Genomic DNA, 24,579 nt, shown 5'->3' with positions numbered 1-24,579 from the left:
TGTTACCTAGTGCATATATTCCTGAAATACCATTAATTGGATGCATTTGTGGCCCAAGATGCTGGGATAGGCTTCAGCCCCTATGAGCCTAGACAGAATGGAGAGCTCTCAAGAGAGAGCTTGATGGGGTGACGCAGAATGAAAAAGCTTTTTAGGAGTCGTGCACTGCAGCATCACCTATTGGCAGAGTGCCTAAAACTGTTCATTCAAGATTCTGGGCTCTCTAAACTACTGGGATCAACTACTGTAAATGCTGGATTTTCAAAATTTTGTGAAGATCACAATATGAACTTTGTTGCAGTTAACTTGCATGACATTATTGTAAGAATGATTTATTAGTTGCATGCCGTTCTGTTATGGGACATCAACTTTAGATTTTCAAGACTGTAAACATGATGCTGGATGAAACGGACTGTGACTGGTTGCTTTACATGTCTGTCATACACCCTCTTGGGCAGTCCTAAGCCAATGAAAGCTGCCTGGTCCAGACCTTCTGCCGCCTGGCTATGCAAGACTAAATGAAAAGGTAACATCCAAAGAAAATAGACTTTAAACAATTACCAGAAACCACACAGAATACATGGTGCGGCACTTGCAACTAAACAAGAAAAACAAAAAACTAAACAAGAAAAAAAAAAAAGAACAAATTTTGTTCTAAAGATAAGTATGTTCCTTATTATTTAGTTTTATTGATAGTTACAATAGAGAGAGGACACTGCTGGGCTATTACTGCAACAGATTTCTTTTTTTTTTTTTTTTTTTTTTAAACGATTCTGTTCAGTGTAATCCATAAAAAATGTTACCAAAAATCTTGCCTATATAAAAGAGATAGGAAGCTGAAATCATTTGCAAAAATAGTTTTCCCTCTTTTTGTCTGCAATTCTGAGAACAACAATATACAGATGATATTTGCAAACACATGTATATGAACTGGAAATGAAAAATCAGGGTATAATCTTTTTTTATAAAAAGCATCATTGGCATTGGCTTGTCATAATTTATTCAACCAAATATTATATTACTTTCTTTAACACAGAAATTCATGTTGTTAAATAGCAGAAAATCATGTTATCTACTGATAAAAAGCCACTTCCTTTCAGAATCGGAAATGAGAAATAGATCAGTCTGATTTTTAAATTAAGCATTCACTCTTCATCAGCCAATTTATTGAAAAGATCTGATTCAAAAGAATGACCGGTTTACAATTTGAACTTGTAATAAAAGCCTAGCCAGATGTCAAAATTTGTGATAGGGCATATATCAAGACAGGTTTTTTTTTTTTTTTTTTTTTAAGGCAGATACACTTTTAGGGTGCATACTTTTAGTGTGACCTTTGTGTCCAATGCTTGAAAGGTCCAATCCTTGTTAATTATAGTTGCATGGAAAAGAGCAACCAGTACATTATAATTTTTTTTTCCTATTGTGCCCCACAGTAGAAATAGTCATACCAGTTTGGAAGAGTTAATGATTACAAAAATGTGTATTTTTGGTGAACCGTCCCTTTAAAAGCAGAAAGTACACACAACTACACAGCCCTATGCCTAGGCTAACGGTAGGCATTTATTTACTCAAGACAGACCTTGTCTGGTAGACAACAAATACAGAGGAATCTGAGTGCAGTGGGTGGTTGAGTCATCTAACGACCTTCCTTGTTGCCTCAAAATTACTCTCTTTACCCCTGACACCCCTAGTGCTGTCTGTTTGCCTCGACCCACACTAAAACAGTATGGGGAGATGGTTACTATTAGTGTAGATGAAATTGAGGAGGTCAATGAGACAGCAGCATGGGATAGAGGCAAGTCGACATAGCATAAAGAGCACAGCTGACACCTGACAAAAGCAAGAGTTAATAAGTCTCTCTCATGCACGTTATCTATAACGGACTAGTATTTTACAAAACAAATAGCCCCTTTAAAAAAACAAACGATACTCTATTTTTATTACACATAGTGCTGAGGTTTCATTATATATATATATATATATATATATATATATATATATATATATATATATATATATATATATATATATATATATATGGGTCAAAGACATTAAGATGTCCGCATCAAAAGTATATAATATATATACACCTAATATATATATATATATTAGGGCTGAAACGATTCCTTGAGTAACTCGATTACAAAAAATGATCGAGGCAAATTCCTCTGCCTCGAAGCCTCTTTTAATTTATTTTAAATCTCACGTCAGGTTCTTTCGCAATGATTTTTTAATGTGACACAATGCGTTTACGTCACCCACAAAGCGGAAGGAGACACAAGCGCTGCATCCGAAATCGCATACTGCAAGGAGTCAGCAGTGTTTTGATTTGAGGGCGCGGGCAAACGTCGTGGCGTGTGTCCGTTGCAAGATAGAGCTGGCATACCACAACTAGGGCCCTATGATTTCCGCGATGCGGGAAACGTGGAGGGAATCGCGGAATCCAGTCATAAAAACGGAATTTACAGTTTAACGCGGAATGGCACGGAATTTGCCAAATTTTGAATGAATTAATCAAAAATAGGTCATTGCACTTACATCAAATCACGATATTGACTAATATCTGTAAATATTAAGCCGGAATAGTCTATTTAAATATGAATCCTGCATGTTCTGCGTGTCTCTGTTAATGAATGGAGCAGAAGCGCGACTTCCTTTAAATCACACACACTGAAGCGCGCGTGACGCTCGCTGTGATTTCAGCGTCTGCCGTCTCACTAAATAAGGACGTGAACACATGAACAACATCTCCAGAACTGCTCTGACAGTCACTTCATGATCATTTGACCGTTTGATTTAAGTAAAACTAGCGTCACATCACATACACAGAACTGTAAAGGTACGTCAACTCATCAAAATAAAAGTCCTGTTTAGTTTAAAGACAAGTATTTTCCAGAGATGTATTACTATTGTTCAGCAGAATGTACATAGCCTACTACTAAAATAAAAAAATAAAACATATTTTTTTTAAGGTTTAATCACACAACATTTCTTCCATGTTTTATTTTTAATAGTAAATCCCCTTTGTTTACCAAAAAGTTAAGTTTGCTTAATTTTCAATAATTAAAAGATAAATTAAATTAATGTTTTATGTGTTTAATGTGCATCTAAGAAAATGCTTTATTTAAAACCCCAACTGAATGGCACTTAAATGCACTTAATTCATCTGTCAACTTTATTGTCATTGTTCACTGTACAAGTAAAGACAGAGAAACAATGGGTAGTAATTAAATGTTTATTTTTGATGTATGCATTGCATTCTATGCATTTAAAAAATAAAAATAAAAATTTCTAAAAAAGGAAACTTAGTTGTTCATTTTAAGAGACACAGGAGTCTTATTTTCTCTTGCATAATTAATATTGCACTTTAATTAAGCAAAAACACATTTTATCCGATTACTCGATTAATTGATGGAATTTTTGGTAGAATACTCGATTACTAAATATATATATATATTTCAGATTTCAAAAAACATGATTGCATGCCTCAAACCCTAAAACCGTGTGAATTACATGCTGTATGTTGTCGGTCCGAACCTTTAGGTGCTTTGTTGGTATTAATCCAGAGAGAGGAACAAAGAAGTTGAAAGGATTAAAAACAAAAGGGGAAATGGTGCAGAAGAAACAGGTTGAAGTGAACCCACATGTTGTCACCCTTGTAAAGTGATGGATTTTCAGTGGTATTTCTGAAATGTAAGTACACATCCCAATATCTTTTTTTCTTTTATTATTCTCTCTTATTTGACTGTACCTGTCATCCCTTTTTCTGTCTCTGAATCTGTCATCCCTCTATCTGTTTCTGACTGTATTATTATGGTCTGTAATATATCTTATAAAATTTGTTCTTTTTAATATTTCTAGCCACCCTTTGGATCTTGGGATGGAACAGCATCTGGAGCAGAACTTTTCTCCTTTTTTTGATCCAAAGTTTTGCTGGACACACTTGGGGCCTTGTTGTTTGGGCATGTTGGACTAATCAATCTTTGTGGTTTTTAGAAATGTTTAATTATGACCTGTTTATGAAGTGTAAATTTGTATTTATTTATTTTTTGTATGTATTTATTTATTTAATTTTTTGTTAAATAACAGGTGAATTAATTTCTACATCAAACAACACTTTATGCAGTTAAATGGTGTTTAAAGCTTATGCAGTTATTGAATAGTTAATTTAAAATTGACCTGCTAGTCAAAAAAAAACTGCAATCAGGAAATACAGGGAAATGCTGTAATTTAAATGACAGCAACACTGCTGTAAATATTACAGTAACCAGCTGGCAACCCTGATGTCAGTATTTTATTGTAAAATGTACAGTTAATTTTTTACAGGGTAGTCTTTACTGTTTAATTAAGTATAGATGAATGCTTGATATTGAACTATTGTCGGTTTTGTTTTTTCATCGACAAAATTTGTAAACATCGCACACCCCTAATGCTTATTAAAGGGTAAGTAAATCCCTGGTCAGAGCCTGACTCCACCCACTGGCAATATTTGAAAAATGCTGAAAAGTGGGCAGAGCACAGCAGAGATAGAGGGGATGAACCGAGGGCGGGGCGTGAACCTGAGACACGCAGTGACGGATTAATTGACAGCTGCTGTCAGAGTCGCTAAAATGGAGAGTGACTGTAGTGACACAAGTAGATTTGCAACAGAGCATACATTTGAAGCAGAGGATTTTTCTCCCCCACCTTCACCTGAAGTGGAGGATGTCGAGGTGTCTGTGGGCCAGGGTCTGAGTCATATCTGCATAAACTGCATTTAACTGCATAAAGTCGAATGATTCATTGGACACTGCGTTTGACGTCACTTCCTGTTTGTTGTTGGCGGCTGTACTGCGTTTGAGCTCCGTCACTATATTCTTTTCATTGACTATTTTTAACTCAAAAAACAATTGTATACATCATCGTTTCCGTTTATATAACGTGTGAATATATCCTCTATTGTATTCTACAACAAAAACAATCAGAGCGCCTCGCTATCACTAGTTTTATTTTGATCTCCCGGGTCCGCTATTAGCTTTTAGCCCGTTAGCATCAGCGGCGTGGTTGCAGCTAACTGCGCTAACATTGCTAATACTCTATTCACACACATTACCACTGCTGTACTCACTGTTACTTGCTTTAATGGCGGATGAATGTCTCCACTCTGTGCAGCTCGAGCTCGAGGCCGTGGGAAAGCAGATTCGCGACCTGGAGGTGAGGCAGGCCCAGCTGAGAGAGCGGAGAACCGCGCTGGAATCATCCCGGGCTGACGCTCACAAGTCCGGGGTAAGTATACAGGGATCTGCTAACAGTCCCACCACGTCTACTCCGTGTGTTTCTCTGCACAGGCCCGGTGCACCCAGGACGCGATCTTCCCAGATGTCCTTCACTGCGACGCCAGGACACCACGGACCCTGGGTGCATCCACAGCGGAGGACGCGAGCCGGGTCCCGGGCGACGACTTCTCCCCCTCCTGCCTTCGACATCTCCATCCGGAACCGCTTCGCTCCCCTCCGCGAGACAGGACGCGACGCTGTGATCATCGGAGACTCCATCGTCCGACACGTAAGTGCTACGTTAGCCGAAGGTAAAGTGCACACTCATTGTTTGCCTGGTGCTCGTGTTCTCGATGTTTCTGCGCAGATACCCGCGATCCTGAAGGTCGACGAGAGCCCCAGAGCGGTCGTGCTTCACGCCGGGGTTAACGACACCACGCTGCGGCAGACGGAGACGCTGAAGAGGGACTTCAGCAGCCTGATCGAGACGGTTCGCAGCACGACGCCCGCGGCGACGATCGTCGTGTCAGGACCACTGCCCACGTATCGACGAGGACACGAAAGGTTCAGTAGACTTTTTGCTTTAAATGAATGGTTGTTGTCATGGTGTAAAGAACAGAAACTGCTATTTGTTAATAACTGGAATCTTTTCTGGGAGCGTCCTAGGCTGTTTCGCGCTGATGGATTACACCCCAGCAGAATCTGAGCGGAGCTGCTCTCTGACAACATCTCCAGGACACTTCGCTCCATGTGACTAGTAAGACAATTCTCTAATAACTATTATGATGAGTTTTGTTCCACCCGCTTAAATGATAAAAGTACTTGTGCTGTAAAAACTATTAAGACTGTGTCTGTTCCCCGGATAGTGAGGCCAAAATATAATGTAGGATCTAGAAAAAATCTTATCGTAATTAAACCAGAAAAATGTAAAGTAAATGAACAAAAACAATTTTTAAAGTTTGGGCTCATAAATATTAGATCACTCACACCCAAAGCAGTTATTGTAAATGAAATGATCACAGAAAATAGTTTTGATGTACTCTGCTTGACTGAAACCTGGCTAAAACCAAATGATTATTTTGGTCTAAATGAGTCTACTCCACCAAACTACTGTTATAAGCATGAGCCCCGTCAGACTGGTCGTGGAGGAGGTGTTGCAACAATATATAGTGATATTCTCAATGTTACCCAGAAAACAGGATACAGGTTTAACTCTTTTGAAATACTTCTGCTAAATGTTACACTGTCAGACATGCAAAAGAAATCTAATGTATCTCTTGCTCTGGCTACTGTGTATAGACCACCAGGGCCGTATACAGAATTCCTAAAAGAATTTGCAGATTTCCTCTCAGACCTTCTAGTTACAGTTGATAAGGCGCTAATCATGGGAGATTTTAATATTCACGTTGATAATGCAAATTATACATTAGGACTTGCGTTTACTGACCTAATAAACTCCTTTGGAGTCAAGCAAAATGTCACCGGGCCCACTCATCGTTTTAATCATACACTAGATCTAATTATATCGCATGGAATCGATCTTACTGCTATAGATATTGTACCCCAATGTGATGATATTACAGACCATTTCCTTGTATCGTGCATGCTGCGTATAACTGATATTAACTATATGTCTCAGCGTTACCGTCTGGGCAGAACTATTGTTCCAGCCACCAAAGACAGATTCGCAAATAACCTGCCTGATCTATCTCAACTGCTATTTGTACCCAAAAATACACATGAATTAGACGAAATTACTGACAACATGGGCACTATTTTCTCTAATACATTAGAAGCTGTTGCCCCCATCAAATTGAAAAAGGTTAGAGAAAAACGTACTGTGCCATGGTATAACAGTAATACTCACTCTCTCAAGAAAGTAACTCGTAGTCTTGAACGCAAATGGAGAAAAACTAACTTGGAAGTTTTTAAAATTGCATGGAAAAACAGTATGTCCAGCTATAGACAGGCTCTAAAAACTGCTAGGGCAGAGCATATCCACAAACTCATTGAAAATAACCAAAACAATCCAAGGTTTTTATTTAGCACAGTGGCTAAATTAACAAATTACCAGACGCCACCTGATTCAAATATTCCACCAACGTTAAATAGTAATGACTTTATGAATTTCTTCACTGATAAAATAGATAACATTAGAAATACAATAGCGAATGTAGATTCTACAGCGTCTAACACTTCAGTTTCATCCATCGCACCCAAAGATAAACTGCAGTGCTTTACAAATATAGGACAGGAAGAGCTAAATAAACTTATCACTGTATCTAAACCAACAACATGTTTATTAGATCCTGTACCCACTAAATTACTAAAAGAGCTGTTACCTGTAGCCGAAGAACCGCTTCTCAATATCATTAACTCGTCGTTATCTTTAGGTCACGTCCCAAAACCATTCAAGCTGGCGGTTATCAAGCCTCTTATTAAGAAACCAAAACTAGATCCTAGTGTACTGGCAAATTATAGGCCTATTTCAAATCTTCCATTTATGTCTAAAATTTTAGAAAAAGTTGTGTCTGCTCAATTGAGCACCTTCCTGCATAAAAATGATCTGTATGAAGAATTTCAGTCAGGTTTTAGGCCCCACCATAGCACAGAAACTGCACTTGTTAAAATTACAAATGACCTGCTTCTTGCGTCAGATCAAGGCTGCATCTCATTTCTAGTCTTACTTGATCTTAGTGCTGCGTTCGACACCATAGATCATGACATACTCATAGATCGATTACAAAACTATACAGGTATTCAAGGGCAGGCTCTAAGATGGTTTAGATCCTACCTGTCCGATCGCTACCATTTTGTTTACTTAAATGGGGTGTCATCTCATTTATCATCAGTAAAATATGGAGTGCCACAAGGATCCGTCCTAGGTCCCCTTCTATTTTCAATATACATGTTGCCCCTTGGTAATATTATTAGAAAATACGGAATAAGCTTCCACTGTTATGCTGATGATACTCAGCTATATATTTCAACGAGACCAGATGAAACTTCCCAATTATCTAAGCTAACAGAGTGTGTTAAAAATGTAAAAGATTGGATGACAAATAATTTTCTCCAATTAAATTCGGATAAGACAGAGATATTAATTATTGGACCAAAAAACACCACACAGAATCTTGTAGATTACAATCTGCAACTAGACGGATGTACTGTTACTTCCTCTACAGTCAGAAATCTGGGTGTTATATTAGACAGCAATTTGTCTTTTGAAAATCATATTTCCAATGTTACAAAAACTGCATTCTTCCATCTTAGAAACATTGCCAAGCTACGAAACATGTTATCTGTTTCTGATGCAGAAAAGCTAGTTCATGCATTCATGACCTCTAGACTGGACTATTGTAATGCACTTCTAGGTGGTTGTCCTGCTTCGTCAATAAACAAGCTACAGGTAGTCCAAAATGCAGCAGCTAGAGTCCTTACCAGGTCAAGAAAATATGATCATATTACCCCAATTTTACAGTCTCTGCACTGGCTACCTATTAAGTTCCGTATCTGTTACAAATTATCATTACTTACCTATAAGGCCCTAAATGGTTTAGCTCCTGCGTACCTAACTAGCCTTCTACCACGCTACAACCCATCACGCACCCTAAGGTCACAAAACGCTGGACTTTTGGTAGTTCCTAGGATAGCAAAGTCCACTAAAGGAGGTAGAGCTTTTTCACATTTGGCTCCCAAACTCTGGAATAGCCTTCCTGATAATGTTCGGGGTTCAGACACACTCTCTCTGTTTAAATCTAGATTAAAAACGCATCTCTTTCGCCAAGCATTCGAATAATGTATCTCTTAAATTGTGAGTGTAGTTGCATCTGCATTTTTATTCTTTAGCTTGGGTTAAACTAATTTTACTTTGTTGGATCAGCAGCTATGCTAATGATGTCTCTATCTTGTTTCTATGTTTTGCCACGGGATTTACATCCCGTGGTAACTAGGATTTACACAAGCTCCAGTCTGGATCCAGAACACCTGAGAAGAGATGATGCTGACCCTCAGAGGACCCCAGATGATCCTAACCTTGAATCAACAAACAGAACTAACAATTATTGCTACATGTGTGACTGCATCATATAATTACTATTAATTAATAATATTGATAGTTCATCATCTAGCTGACTACGTCTTGTATTATTATTATTTTTATTTTTCTAAAATCCTGTCAAACATGCACAACTAGCTACTACTAAATATTGTAGAAACATAATTTTCTGTAAAGTTGCTTTGTAACGATTTGTATTGTAAAAAGCGCTATACAAATAAACTTGAATTGAATTGAATTGAATATCAATTCGAACCGCTGGCTCAAACTGCTGTCTTAACTCCCGCATCACGATCGGCACCAGACGATGCTAGCGAAGCAGTCGCGCAAGAGAGAATGGGGGCTTTTCAGCGCGAGCTGTGTGGAGAAGCCCATTTCCACCTCCATTGCGTTGGAGAAGCAATCCCGCGTAAAATGCAGTTTGCACACTCCAGCTCTAGGCGGGAACTCGCGACCTTCCAGGCCAAGTGCATGCAACCACTGGTGCCTAATTTTCAAGTCTGCTGGAAAACTATGCAATCAGCGACACTACACCTACGTAGCATCCTGACCACTGTAAATAAATCTAAGCTAACTTGAAGCTATCCTAACTGATGCAATACTATGCTACTAACTAACTATGCTTCTAACAATACTAACAACTGTGCTACATAGGCTACACTAAATAATCTAAATAACTACGTAAATGCTTTGCTAAATAGATGCTAAAATACTCTATCCTGATCATTTTCTATACTTGCAATTCCAACTCCTGACTCACTACTGTGATTTTGACAGAACAAGTTTTCCTTTTTTTTCTTTTTTCTTTTTTTTTTTTTTTTTACATATTTTTGTGTGTATTTGACCCCACCCACCCAAAGCCCAAAGTATACTTTGCTTGTCCACGGCCTGCTAACACAGAAAGCCACCTAGGGAACAGGGTTTTTCAACTCTTTTCAATTTTTTCTGTTTTATTATCAAAGCACAACCCAGTTTAGAAATAGTAGATTGCATTTTACGAAGATCACCGATTTAGACGTTAAGTTTGGGTTTTTAATGGACAAATGAAGTCGCAACTGCTCTGACGGAATGACAGGTACACTAGAAGGGGTAGGCTAATCGTTTTATTTAGGAATATATATTTTATCTAGTTTTCACAATCTTTGAAATGTATTTTGTTTAATAGAGAAAAGATATGTATACATACATACATAAATGCATCTCAATAAATTAGAATGTCGTGGAAAAGTTCATTTATTTCAGTAATTTAACTCAAATTGTGAAACTTGTGTATTAAATATAGTGCACACAGATTGGAGTAGTTTAAGTCTTTAGTTATTTTAATTGTGATGATTTTGGCTCACATTTAACAAAAACCCACCAATTCACTATCTCAACAAATTAGAATATAGTGACATGCCAATCAGCTAATCAACTCAAAACACCTGCAAAGGTTTCCTGAGCCTTCAAAATGGTCTCTCAGTTTGGTTCACAAGGCTACACAATCATGGGGAAGACTGCTGATCTGACAGTTGTCTAGAAGACAATCATTGAAACCCTTCACAAGGTTGTTTGCGTAAGCCACAAACATTAATTGCCAAAGAAGCTGGCTGTTCACAGAGTGCTGTATCCATGCAAGCTAACAATTAAGTTGAGTGGAAGGAAAAAGTGTGGAAGAAAAAGATGCACAACAAACTGAGAGTACCACAGCCTTATGAGGATTGTCAAGCAAAATTTATTCAAGAATTTGAGTGAACTTCACAAGAAATAGACTGAGGCTGGGGTCAAGGCATCAAGGGCCACCACACAAAGACATGTCAAGGAATTTGCTGAACCACAGACAACGTCAGAGGCGTCTTACCTGGGCTAAGGAGAAGAAGAACTGGACTGTTGCCCAGTTGTCCAAAGTCCAAACTCTTTTCAGATGAGAGCAAGTTTTGTATTTCATTTGGAAACCAAGGTCTTTGGTTTGGAAACCAAGGAGGCTGGAGGAAGGGTGGAGAAGCTCATAGCCCAAGTTACATGAAGTCCAGTCCAGTGTTAAGCTTACACAGTCTGTGATGATTTGGGGTGCAATATCATCTGCTGGTGTTGGTCCACTGTATTTTCTGAAAACCAAAGTCACTGCACCCGTTTACCAAGAAATTTTGGAACACTTCATGCTTCCTTCTGCTGACCAGCTTTTTGAAGATGCTGATTTCATTGTACAGTTGGATTTGGCACCTGCCCAAACTGCCAAAAGCACAAAAAGTTGGTTAAATAACCATGGTGTTGGTGTGCTTGACTGGCCAGCAAACTCACCAGACCTGAACCCCAGATAGAATCTATGGGGTATGGTCAAGAGGAAAATGAGAATCAAGAGACCAAACAGATGAGCTGAAGGCCACTGTCAAAGAAACCTGGGTTTCCATGCCACCTCAGCAGTGCCACAAACCGATCACCTCCATGCCATGCCGAATTTATCTAAAGTTAATGCAAACAGTTGCGAAAGAAATGGAGTGTGTATTAGAGATCGATCGATATGGGTTTTTCTATAGCCGATGCCGATGTTTAGAGTTCAGGGTCAGCTGATGTCCGATATGTGCTGCCGATTTTTAGGGCCGATATCTTGAAGTTTTCCCCTTCATTTGCATGCTAAAATGTCACACTATTAATAAGTGGATGCACAACATTTCTAAACTTATCATCATTTATTGAGCACAGACAGAAGTCAATCATTTACAAAAAAGTTTTAGAGCATTTATCAAGCAGAATTTTTCAAGTTTGTTGGAACATAAATGTAAACTTAAATATACATTTAAATAAAATAAATAAAATGTTATAAATAAAAATCAATTAAACTGAAAAATACAAAAAATAAAATATATTTAAAAAAAATAGTAGTGCTGCAAACACACTAGCAACCAGCAACATTTGTGTTTGGTATAAATGACACAGAACATCTAAAGTGCATTCTAATTTCAAACTTACATCGCAGTCTGTTCATTATTAAAATAAAGTACAGTCAACCAAACATATACAAGGTTACACTGGTCAGTTTAAATAGACCTTAGTATACCGGTCCACTCTGCTGTTATGCCAAGGACGTTTTTGCTCCTTGCAAAACTAAAAAAAATTATAGTTTAACATTCAGATACATTGCGAATGTGGAAACATTTGGATATGTGCAGAACGAGACGTGAGCAATAACCTCCAAATACATCTAGTCAAACCCGCGCTCGCCTGTCCTCGTATGCACGCACTCATGGGTCTCGATCTAACGCTCTGTAAATGCAGGATTTTTTAAAACAAATAGGCCTAGCGGAACGCAAAAATTCTAAATCGAATATTTTGCAGAACAGGATCAAACTAAAAAAGTACTGGTCATAATACTTGCATAAAATGTTTGATGTGAAAAAGTGGTTCACTGACTGTGCATCACAGCCACAAGCGCCACAAGCGCCACAGTTACGTTTGGGATCATTTTATTTTTGATACTATAGTGTCATTTGAAAACATTGCAATTGCGTTTTAAAATACAACAACGAGCACCACGAAACCATTTAAAGAGACGCATTCAGCGGTCTCCTTGACGGGAAACAGTCAACAAAGTAACATGATCTAAAACGTATGGCGCACTCTCTTCATTTTATCAAATGATCATAATCACATCTATTCATTTTACAGTCCTGCTACTAGCATTTTATTCAGACTAAAACCCCTTTAATTCGGGTGAGAAAGCTTTTTTTCCAAGTGGATTTGCACATAATAATAATAATACCGCTGCAGACGCATTTTGCAGTATTAAGGTTATTAATTGATCGTTAATTTAAACGTCGATCGAATATTGACATCCCTAAATGCAAATGAGTTGGATGGAAACCTGGCTATTGTCTGCATCAAACCATGCTTCTGAACAAATGTCATTCACCGTTCTGGGCAGGTCCAGGACAGCTGTCTCTCCGAGCGCGGTGCTGTCTGTGAGCAGGGCGGAGTAACGGAGCCTTCAATCATGCTGCAGTGTTTGTAAGAGCTGACAACTTCTCCACCCCATTTACAGAGTGAGATTCTCTGACTACCTTTATCTCCCATGGACTGTTGTTGAATCTTCCAAAAGTTTTGGCTTGGGGTCCTTCACATGCGCAGCAGCCCTTTCCATCGCACCAATAACACGGGGCTGCCCACCAATGTGCCTGACTTTAAATCGGCGCTACTAAACACGGATATCGGCCGATGCCTATATATTAAAAAATGACAAATATCGGCCCGATATATTGGCTGATCAATATATCGGTCGACCTCTAGTGTGTATCATATTGGATGTATTATCTCTTAAAGTGACCGTGCCTAATTTACTACCTGCTGTCAGTGTCCTTAATCCAAGAAATTAAATAGGAGAAAACCACTTACTGCTCTTTACTGAATTACTTTGTAGTTTTAACAAGAATTGATCTATATTTAATTTATACAGTAAAGACTATGTGATGCATATGTATGTACATTTGATTATTCAGTTTCTTCGCGCGCGAGCTCCCTTTCATGACAGCGCGCTGAAAGATGGGCAAGGACAGATTTTACTATAGATTCCTATAATGTTCTCATTATAAATGTATGGCAGATTTGTGCTATATTTTCATCTATGTTATTAAGTGTAATAGTTGTAATTAAGTTTTATTTTTAAGTTAAGTTTGATTTTCCATAAACCGCCTGCGCGTTTTCGAAGCCATGTGAATTGAATTATGCCCACAAATATGACGGAAAAAAAAGCTCGGCTGCATTATTATAACATCAGTAATAAAATAATAACAATAATGATAGAATAACAATAAAAATAGAAATATCGGGCCGATATTTGTCATTTTTTTATGTATCTCAGTTATCTGATTTATCATAGGATGTGTCATAGAATTAGCTTCCGTTTATTGGTACACTCTTCACCTCAGGCAGATATTTCTTGCTCCTTTATTAATAACATTGCTTCATCATAATCATAATCTAACCTGTCCTGTGCTTTTTGTGTTCAATTATATTTCCTGTCACTGCGCAGGCTCTTTTATTGTACATGACAGCTAATGTCCCGATGACCGGTCTTTGCATTACGATTAAAAGCAGTATCAATAAAGTAAAAAAATGTGATCAGGTTAATCATTTGTGAATGTGTCTCCTAAATCAGAAATTGAAAACCAGACTCGTTTAACATTTGCATTAAACAAAAATCATTCAACAAGTTTATTTTGTCAGGTAATTATGACATTTAACCAATGTTTGAAATATGTGAAACTTTTTTTACGGAAATGTTTATCAGTAATAATCTGTTATTTTAAAAAAATAATTTGACTAAAACTAGACTAAAATTAAAAGACTTTTAGTCGACGAAAACTTGACTAACAAAAAAAGATATGTGAATGACTAAATATGACTAAAACTGAGAAGGACATTTGACACAAGACTAAGTCTAAATTAAAAATAGCTGAAGAAATTAACATTACTGTACACTGATCGGTACACTTCAAATTAGTGTTGTCACGGTACCAAAATTTCAGTATTCGGTACCGATACCAGTGAAAATCCACGGTTCTCGGTACCAATTTCGGTACCAAAGCAAAACACAAAAATATGCTAATTTAAAAAAAATAACTTTTTAGCACTAAAAATAAAACCAATGCCATTCTTTATACTTATTTACAATTGTGTTTAAAGTTTTTCTACAAGTTATATAATTATGAAAAACAGTAAACAAGTTTCACCCAAATTTAATTTGTCTTTTAATTTATGAAATTTAAACATTTTATTTTTTGTAAATAAAGGGGATTTGCTATTAAAATTAAAACATGGAAGAAATATTGTGATTAATTTCTTTAAAAAATAAAGTTTTATAAATTTTTTCAACAGTAGTAGCAGTATCATATACATTTTACTAAATAATAGTAATATTCCTAGCACAATGCCTTTATGTAAAAATTAACTTTTAGGCCTAATGAATGCATATTTGTCATTTTAACTGAACTTAAGACTGGTGGTGATGCTTAAGATATTTTTGGTCATTGAGGGTTTCTGTAAAAAAAATAGTAATCGATCATATTAATTATTATTAAAAGATAATACTACTACTAATTCTACTATCATACTAATGTATATACAATAAACTATGAATTGATGAGCTGCTGGGTTCATGAATATTAATCACGTTGTCTGCGTTCGGTCAAACTGATTTGCTGAAATCAAAACAGGGACGGTAAGAGATCAGCGCCAGCCAATGAAATTGCCATTTGTGCATTAGCTCCGCCCACTACCGGAGAAACCGGTATGTCTTTGCTTGTTTGAAAATGAATATGAATAATTCTAAATGAACTCCATTATTTTGACAGGAGAAGACAACAAAGAATAGTTTACATGTAGCGTGTCGATTCAGCGTGGTAAGACTCTCGCTCTCTCTCTCTTTGCATGTGTGAGAAACAGCGCTATCAGTAAAGCGACGGTGAGTCGTGCGCCTTCACAAAGACTTTACAGAGCATCAAATACAGGTGCGCTGTGCGTCCATTGAGATGAACTGAAAAGTTCAGATCGCTTGATGGAGAGAGAACTCTGAAGCTCAGATGCTGAAATTAAAGCAAGCGTCATGAGCTTCAGTCTATGTAGTAAACAAACCCGCACATCTCTGCCATTCATTAATTCAAACAGAGACGCGCAGAACACGGATTCATATTTCAAACAACTTTTGCGGCTTAACATTTACAGATACTAGTCCATATGGAGATTTGATTTGATTAATTTATGCTAACTTTGACAAATTCCATGACTGTCTATATTAAAATGTAAGTTTCATTTTCATGACTGGATTTTGATATTCCATCCTCGTTTTCTGCTTCGCGGAAATCATAGCGCTGAACCGGGTTTGAACGGGACCTCGGTACTACCGGTACTTAAAGAAACCTGGTACCGTCACATTTAAAAAATTTTAGTACCGACTTGGTACCGAAGTACCGGGTCTTTTGACAACACTACTTCAAATTAGACAGAAGCTCATTGGAAAAGGATGGCCATCAATTAATGCTGCTGCCTGCCAGTTGCAATCACCAATAAAACATTGTTCCTTGTTTGTTTGTTTATCTATATCGTCATAAATATCTTTATAGCAATTATTCTTGAAATATAATTTTGAGGCTATATCGCCCACTATATATATATAAATATATATATATATAAATATATATATATATATATATATATATATATATATAATTTGGATTATTGGAGAAAATAAGATCTGTGACTAACAAAAGTTTATGATTCTTACACATTTTGTTCATTATCAGGACTATCAGGATAATCTTAAAAAAAAAAAAAATTATATATATCTATATATATTAAAGCTTTAATACAATCACCAGAAGTAAAATGTTAGGCTATAAATAAACAACACCATGACTACATGACGTCAATGTCACCACCAGTCACTTCCTTAAATCAAAATCAAGTTGGAGAGTCTGAGTTAATAAAAGTATATTTAAAGAGCACAAGTAAAAAGACAACAGGAATTTTCCTGTTCGGTGTGATAAACATATCTAAGTTCCATTTGGCATTTTATTAGCAGCCACTTTTTTATGTAAATGCTTAAAATTCACAAGTGGGCTATTATATGGATGTGTTTTATGTCATAGAACAACAAAACATGAAAATATCTTGAGTTTGCGTTATATATATATATATATATATTAAATAGCAGCTAACAGAGGTATCTTAACTTTAAGATTAATGTTTAAAGGCACTGCAGACCATATCCAGACAGTTAAAACTGCTATTTATAATCAGACACTTTCATTTTATGGTTTTACAGTATGTTTAATATTTTACTTGAACATTTAATTTGTGTATACACTACACAAAACATTACGAGCTAGAATTATTTGATGAAACATACTTCTACAAACCCACACAGAAATGGCCAAATCTAAGATTATGGCTAACCACAGATTAGTAAACCTTTTCTTTTGGACAGAAAGGGAAATGTGGAGCCCTGGGGTGGACCATCTAAAATCAGCCCTCAGCCCTCAAATCTCAAGCATGAAGAGTCATGAGCTGACTAATGAAGCGAAAACATGCTCGACTCATATCCTCTTTTAGCCCTGTGAACACTCACCTCAGACATCACCAAAACCAACCAAATTCTCACTTAGCAACAGTATGACTTTACTAGAATTAGCCACCTATGCTGCTTATTCAGCTTTATTTAAAAACATGCCCCTCATGCTTTCTGACGGAGGGCAGAGAGTACTATAGTATAACTCTTCTGCTGCACTGAAGACTGGCATGTTAAAGGCAACAGATGGATATTGTTGGGTTTCCTTCCCAAATGTTGCCAAGTCATCTGTGCTGGTTACCATGTTCAGCCATCCTCACCATGGAAACAAGAGGGAGGGGACGCAGTGGGGGCACAATATATGTAGAGTGTCAAAGTGACAGTTGAAGCGAAAGCTAGAAATTGGCTCATTGCTGCAGAACAAAAGAAATAACAGAATAGCAATGTAATTTCTCATTTTGTACATTTTAGTGGGTCTCGCTTTTAAAAAATTATTTAAAAAAATTTAATCCATAAAGACATGAAATGGCATCTGGAGCACATTTTACTTACAAAACCTAACATACGTCTTAGTGAAACTATAGGGCAAGGCTTAACTGTGTCCACTGGGATTTTGTTGGCTTGTCAAAATTGATTTTTTTTAAATATGTGTAATTTTGTGAAATATAATTAAAACTTCCTTAGACAGAAAATTGTTCTTAGACTACACACCAAGGCCAGAGACATTAAGGCCTGGTTACATAGACAGGGCTTAGCCTAAACCAGGATTAGGCCATAAATAATCCAATTCGGACATTTTAGTAATTTTTATAAGCATGCTTTATAAAAAAGCATTACTGGTGTGCATCTTAAAACAAAACAAAAGCAATGACATGTTTTAAGAAAATGCCAGTTTCTTTCGGTTGAAACAGTTCAGATTTACATTAAGTCATTTGAAGCCTTGTCTGTAAAACCAGGGGTAAAGGTTTAATATAAGATCAAATTTGATTTCTTTAAGAGAATGGTTTAATTTTTGGACTTTGTATGTTCTTTTTGCACCCATCTACATGTCATTAATATCCCTATTTTTTGAAGGCTAAACATGACTAATTTGTGTGATTAAAGTAACAAGATTGCAGAAGAAAGTGTTTTGTTTTTGATATTTTTAATGTTTATAACTAATAACACAAATTTGTGTTTGTTTGTTTGTTTTGTTCTTGATTGTTTGTCTTTATTTTTAATTTTACTTTTAGTATTAGTCAAATATAATGACTAGGTTTGTTGCGATAGTCGGTGTTACCGGTGATACATGGTGTTTAACCCACCTACCGGTCATAGCACCTGACCACCGGGACCGTCCCCATTGTGTTGAAGTTTTAGCCTATAGCAATAAAGCACTTAATTCAGTTAATGACTACGTGCCTTCGTAATTTAGCGTAAGCGGAATGAGCGCCGCAGTAAAGCAGCAGGTGTCCGATTTAATTTATCATTTGAGGAGAGTGAGGCGAGCTAACTGGCAAAGGATGGCGGAAGATCTGGTTTCAAAGCGAACTGTTGCAATTTAAAATGAAGGTTTTTCGTTTATTGTTTCTCATTTAGCCTATTTATATTTTTTTTGTACGGTGTATGCAGTTAATAGGCCTACCTCTTTTTTTTTTAACAGCTTAACGTGAGTTTAATTTTTATATTAGTTTTTTTTTGCACTTAAGTGTCCAGTGATTATTCTGGTAGGCTACCTTATTTAACAAAGTTTTTGATGTTCGTTCGTTTCATATTCGATGGTTGTGCAGTGTTTTTTTTTTTTTTTTTGCTGAAAAAGGCAGGCACTTTATTTAACGAATAGTGAATTTTTTATATAATTTCTTGTTTGATACTTGCACGATGTGTGCAGTGGTTCGTTTTGTTAATAAATGCACTTTAAAGGTGTTTCATAAGTGCTTTTGTTTAATTTTTGCATGGTGTGTTAAGTCATTATTCATTTTGCAATAAAGATGTGTGTAATACAAGCGAGTGTCTTATTGTTTTGTGTATTTTTATTAAGAATAAAATAAATTAACCCATGATTAATTCAAACAAATGCTACTGAATTGCCGCTAATTAAAGTGAAAGTAAATTGAGACGTGTGCACGTCTGCACGACCGCATTCTCGGCCACCCGAAATCCCCGACACTCAACCCCGGTGACACCGGGATTACCGTTTTTTTTACACGTCGATTAACCGGTGGAAAAAATCCGTCACCGCAACATCCCTAATAATGACCCTGAGCAAAGTTTGTCCCCCTTAAAACAGAGTGGGGTGAACAATATTTTTTTCCTTCACTTCCTTATGGTTTCAAGTGCCAAATGTGTGTCAAAGTGGTGTATGTTTTCAGCTCTATTTAACACTTAACAATTGAAATGTTAAAATCCTGAAGTGGAAATCAAGTGAAAAAAAACCCCATACTGCTCAGCTCAAAGGTTGACATGTAAAGACATGACAATAAGAAAGTACAACATTACATGCTGCTGCAAAACAGAGTACACAGAGAGATCACCTGAGGTTAAAAAAAATGAATTAAAGGCCACAAGGACATGTGCTCATGCTCGAGGCTTAACAATACACAATGGTTAATATCATAACACAAAAAATCATTCAACCTTCAACAAAAAAGTATTTTTAAGTAAATGAAAGCTCTTGGGAGTTATCTTAAGGAAACCATCACCGATTTGTACACTGCATTCTTGTTTAAAGTTTTACAGCTCAAATCCTTCACTAACCTCCAAATACACAAAACATTTCCCCAGAACAAACATTCTTACTGGGATGAAGAGATTAGCAGAAAGTGTTTCTGATTTCTATATAATTACAACAATGGATGCATACTGTGGCCTATATTTCATGAAATCAAAACCAGTGTAGAGTGGCTGTAGGTGCACGTTTGCTGGTTTTGAGGACATCTATCTAGAGGATACTCAGATACACTACAGACATTAAAAAGTTTTATTTTAAAGTTTGTTTGTTTGTGAAACAACCTTCTTTTGCTCACCGAAGTTGCACTTATTTGATCAGAAATAAAAACAGTAATATATTAAAAACAATAACACAGTAATAGTCAACTAAATTTTTCCCTGATTTCATTTTAAAATGTAATTAATTCTGGTGATGGCAAAGCTGAATTTTACAGCCATAACTCCAGTCTTCAGTTTCACATGATTACACAAATCATTAGGGCTGGTCCGAATACCATTTTTTGAGCTTCGGAGGGAGGGGACTGAACATACCATGTCTACACCAAGCGGCAACCTCCACCTCTCTCTCGAGAAGCCCACACGGAAGTGACTTAAACTGTAATTCATCAACTGGCCGCTAGAGGCTGGCTGCAGAAGGGAGTCAATCCATTAGACTCCTCATGATAAAGTGCCCAACTTTACAGCAAAAAAAAAAAAAAAAAAAAACACTTTAGAGCATGGTTAAAAAATATATATATTTTGATATATAGCTAATTTTGCACTTCATGACAACTGTCAGGGTTCAATTGCCACCTGCCACCTCCGCCCACTTTTAGGTTCAGAAATGCTCTTCGGAAACATATGGGTGACGTCACGGACACTACGTCCATGTTTGTATACATTCTATGGTATAATAGAACCTATTAGAGGCCATTCACATCTCTTGTCTTTTGCGTGGTCAAGTTTGTTATTTTTTAAATTAAGACATGCCACAGGTGCACTCATAATGGCTCATGACAACTGACAACTGTCACGTCCCGAAGACTCGTGAGATGAATTAATTAATTCTCTTTACAGCTCAGACAGCATAGATTAAAGCTTATGGGGCTGTCACATGATGAAGGAACGACTCAAACCTGAAGACTTGTCAAATAAGAGGTGAGGTGAACTAATTATAAACTGAAGACCCAGGTAAACAATGAATTAATATTTTCTGTTTCTTATAGTATTATAGCTTTGTATTGTTTTTAGTGGGATCACTGTTTTTGGAAGTACTAGTAGACATGTTAGGAAAGTAACACATAACATTTTAATTATATTTTGATAAAAATGAATGAAATGACTCAAAAAAAAAACAGATTAGTTCATTTTGCTGAACGAGACTCAAAGGTCAGAGTCTGTAAAATGATCCGAACTTCACATCACTTTTATGTCAAGAACCCTTCATCAAATCAACTTCACGCGTGGCAGGTGTGTTGCTGCGGACCCCCGGGAGTTTAGTGTCACATTATGGTGCAATATGAACACCTAGAACGTTCAGAATTAATATACTTTTAGTAAACTACAGAACAGCTCGAGTCAAAAGCGGTGTGCCTCACACGGGCAGGGCTTATATGCCAACCCACCAAACCAATATTCGAATAATCAAATATCCTGGTCCAGCCCTACAATTGATAAATTATAGAACCAACTGCTTCTGAAATTCAAGTAGCAAATCATGTTATATCAGTGTGTATTTAGTTATTTTCAAGCTTATATTTTATTATTTAATTCCTTTCTCAACCATAAATTGATTGCAAATGAAGCACCTTAATTTGGTTTTGCTTGGCTGTGACAAAGTACTGGACATTTTAAAAAGGGATCAGCTTTATCAATCCAACTTCCTGTTTAAATAGGAAATGTGTCAACACAGGAAAGAAAACTGAAATTGTCAAAAGATTTCTTGGTGTCTCTAACAATGAAAATTTAGGAACTTACCATAAAAAATAAAAATAAAAAATAAATAATAATTATAAAAAGATTTTTTTTAATGATTTGCTTTTCTTAACTATGAATTTTCTATGAGGAAATTACACATTTGCCCCAACTGCAGATAACACGATGAAATATGCACCACATAAATATTACGACTGATAGCCATGAGAGAGATGATCATAAACTCTTGACTAATTTAAAAAACCAACCACTCAACACAGTTCAGGTCACAATTCATCCAAAGCACATTTAATTTCAATTGTGGACTGTTAAATAAAATTGTATACCATCAATATAAATGCTTACTAAGGCAGTCCTCTCTTAAACAAACAAACAAACATTGCTGTACACACCTACTACTTGCACATCAGATTCCTCACAAAAGTGGATTGAAAGTACCTTTATTTACGGCAAACATCTGTCAGTTAAACAAGCAGAGCCACAATGTTTACCCCTCATGGCCTGACATGCAGGCAAAGCATTGTGTGCAAAGCCTGCCACAGTCTAATGTGTTTTACAAGTTAAACATTTTTTACCATTCTGCACACAGTACACTACACTCCATATTTTCATCAAATTCAAATAAACGATCATCCATTCAAGTTACCCCCTGATGCACTACAATGAAATGCAGTCCCATCAGGCAAAATCCACCTACACATACAAACATTCCACATTAAGAACCAATCTCAATCTGGCCATGACTTAAAACAGGCTACGGTGCTGACACACAACAAAGTGTCAGAAACCACCAGATCAGAGTCTTCCTGTATGCTATGCTTGACTTCAAGCCTCACCTACATACCATAAAAGGAAAGGGAAGGAGAGGCGATAATATGTTAATCGAACAGTGTGAAGAGTATCTGTGCATGAATGATTGTGTTGAAAGAGGTTTATCCAAAGGTATACGATTGGAAATAATAGCCTAATATAGGAGGACGTTTATACAGTAAAGACACTGTATCCATCAGGGCTCATCATGATTGATCTGACATGTGCAGGGATGCTCTATGGATATACAAACCACACAGTACAGTGCTCTATGCCACATTAATACTCGATAATCTCACATTAATATGACTTTTTGGAGGAAAATACTTTGAAAAGAAGTGAGACAAAAAAGTATAAATTGCATGATTTTATTATTGCAGAACCTAACATTATATTGCAAATGCTATTTTGGTTTGCTTAATAATAAATGAATACATCCTCACACTGATGATTTTAATTAGGAAAAACCATATGATGATGGTCATAATCAAACAGGGATTTATTAGCATGTAAGAAGTTTTCAATCAGAACATATTTTACAAGTAGCCTACTTTTATTAAACTGTACATAGATAAAATACACCTATTGGATATTTAGTGCATTTGACTTTTAACACTAGATACCCACTTAGGATCCAAGCAGAGGCATCAGCTGGACTTTATGTTTCCATACCTCTGAGCAATGAATTTCCATTTTGTCCTGTAGAGCGGAGTATGTCTACAAGAAGTGTATCTAAATGTCACCCCTGACTTTAAATAACAACTCAAAAACAGCCTGATATTTCCAAGTTTTCCATGACCATGAGAACATTCTTGCTTATGGAAACTGTAAAATCATAGCAGGTCTCAACAATGTTGCACAAAACATGGCAGAAGTTACACTGCATTACATCGTATGACACATAGCTGCATTTTTTACACCCATAAATGCAAACACTGCCAAACACTCATTTTTCATCTGTTCATGTCTATACCCTTTTAAACAACGGATGGCTAGTGGTGCCATCGTGTTGAAAGCCCACCGCTCACTCACATGCTGTACTACAGCACTAATGCATTCAGAGTTCTGAATATGCACATTAAAGACCAGTACATGCAGCATAAAGAAATAAGAGAGGAATGACGACGCACCTTTGATTGTGAAGCGATAAAAAAACACGTAACGTTATGGAGTCCAGGTAGTACGCTATAAGCTCCAGGGAGAAGGTTTTAGATCTCTCTCTACGTTACCTCCGTGGATCTGAGCCTCTCGCTCTCTCAGCTGTCTTACCGACTGTTATTTCCGGGTTAATAAAACGTCATACTTCTCGCATTTATTTTAACCAAACGCCGTAAATCAAGCTCCAAGCATTATCATATAATAAGAAAAGCATGTATAGTACTTTAAATATTTAGTCGCGTGTGTATTAGAAATGTTACGATTTGTTATAATATAACTGAAAGTAATGAAGAATTCAGCGCGCCCCCTGCCGGTCAACTTGTGCTGTTGCGCACAAGCGACACACCTGACTGATAAACTCATCCATGTTATGTACTGTAAACCTGTGCAAATGCAGCTAATGAAAGTAACGAATGACGACACAGTGTCCAATAAAATCTTTTTTCTTCTTCTTTTTTTAAAAAAAGAAAATGTTTTTTTTTAAATCTGTATTTGCTAAGTGAAATGACACTTGAAACTTTTCTATTTTCTATGAAACTATATTATGCAAAATGTATATATTATCCTACATTTGTCTACTTCCTGTATATATGCCTAAACTTCAGTTCAAAAGGTCTGTTCAGCTGACTATAGGTTGA

At 36.6% G+C, this 24,579-nt stretch overlaps 1 protein-coding gene across 2 annotated transcripts in view; it reads right to left on the bottom strand.

Moving 5' to 3' along the window:
• Nucleotides 1-24,075, bottom strand: part of LOC132123975 (CYFIP-related Rac1 interactor B-like) — a 74,487-nt gene extending 50,412 nt beyond the window's left edge. For both annotated transcript variants that reach the window (XM_059534679.1, XM_059534677.1), the window contains exon 1: nucleotides 23,914-24,075. The gene's annotated coding sequence lies outside the window, so the exon portion shown is untranslated. The remainder of the gene's footprint in view (nucleotides 1-23,913) is intronic.
• Nucleotides 24,076-24,579: the final 504 nt, after the last annotated feature.

Source organism: Carassius carassius, chromosome 42 (genome assembly GCF_963082965.1).
Source record: "Carassius carassius chromosome 42, fCarCar2.1, whole genome shotgun sequence".
In the NCBI taxonomy this organism is placed as follows: Eukaryota; Metazoa; Chordata; class Actinopteri; order Cypriniformes; family Cyprinidae; genus Carassius; species Carassius carassius.
Note: the sequence above shows the minus strand (reverse complement) of the source record. Positions and strands in the feature narration are given on the sequence as shown.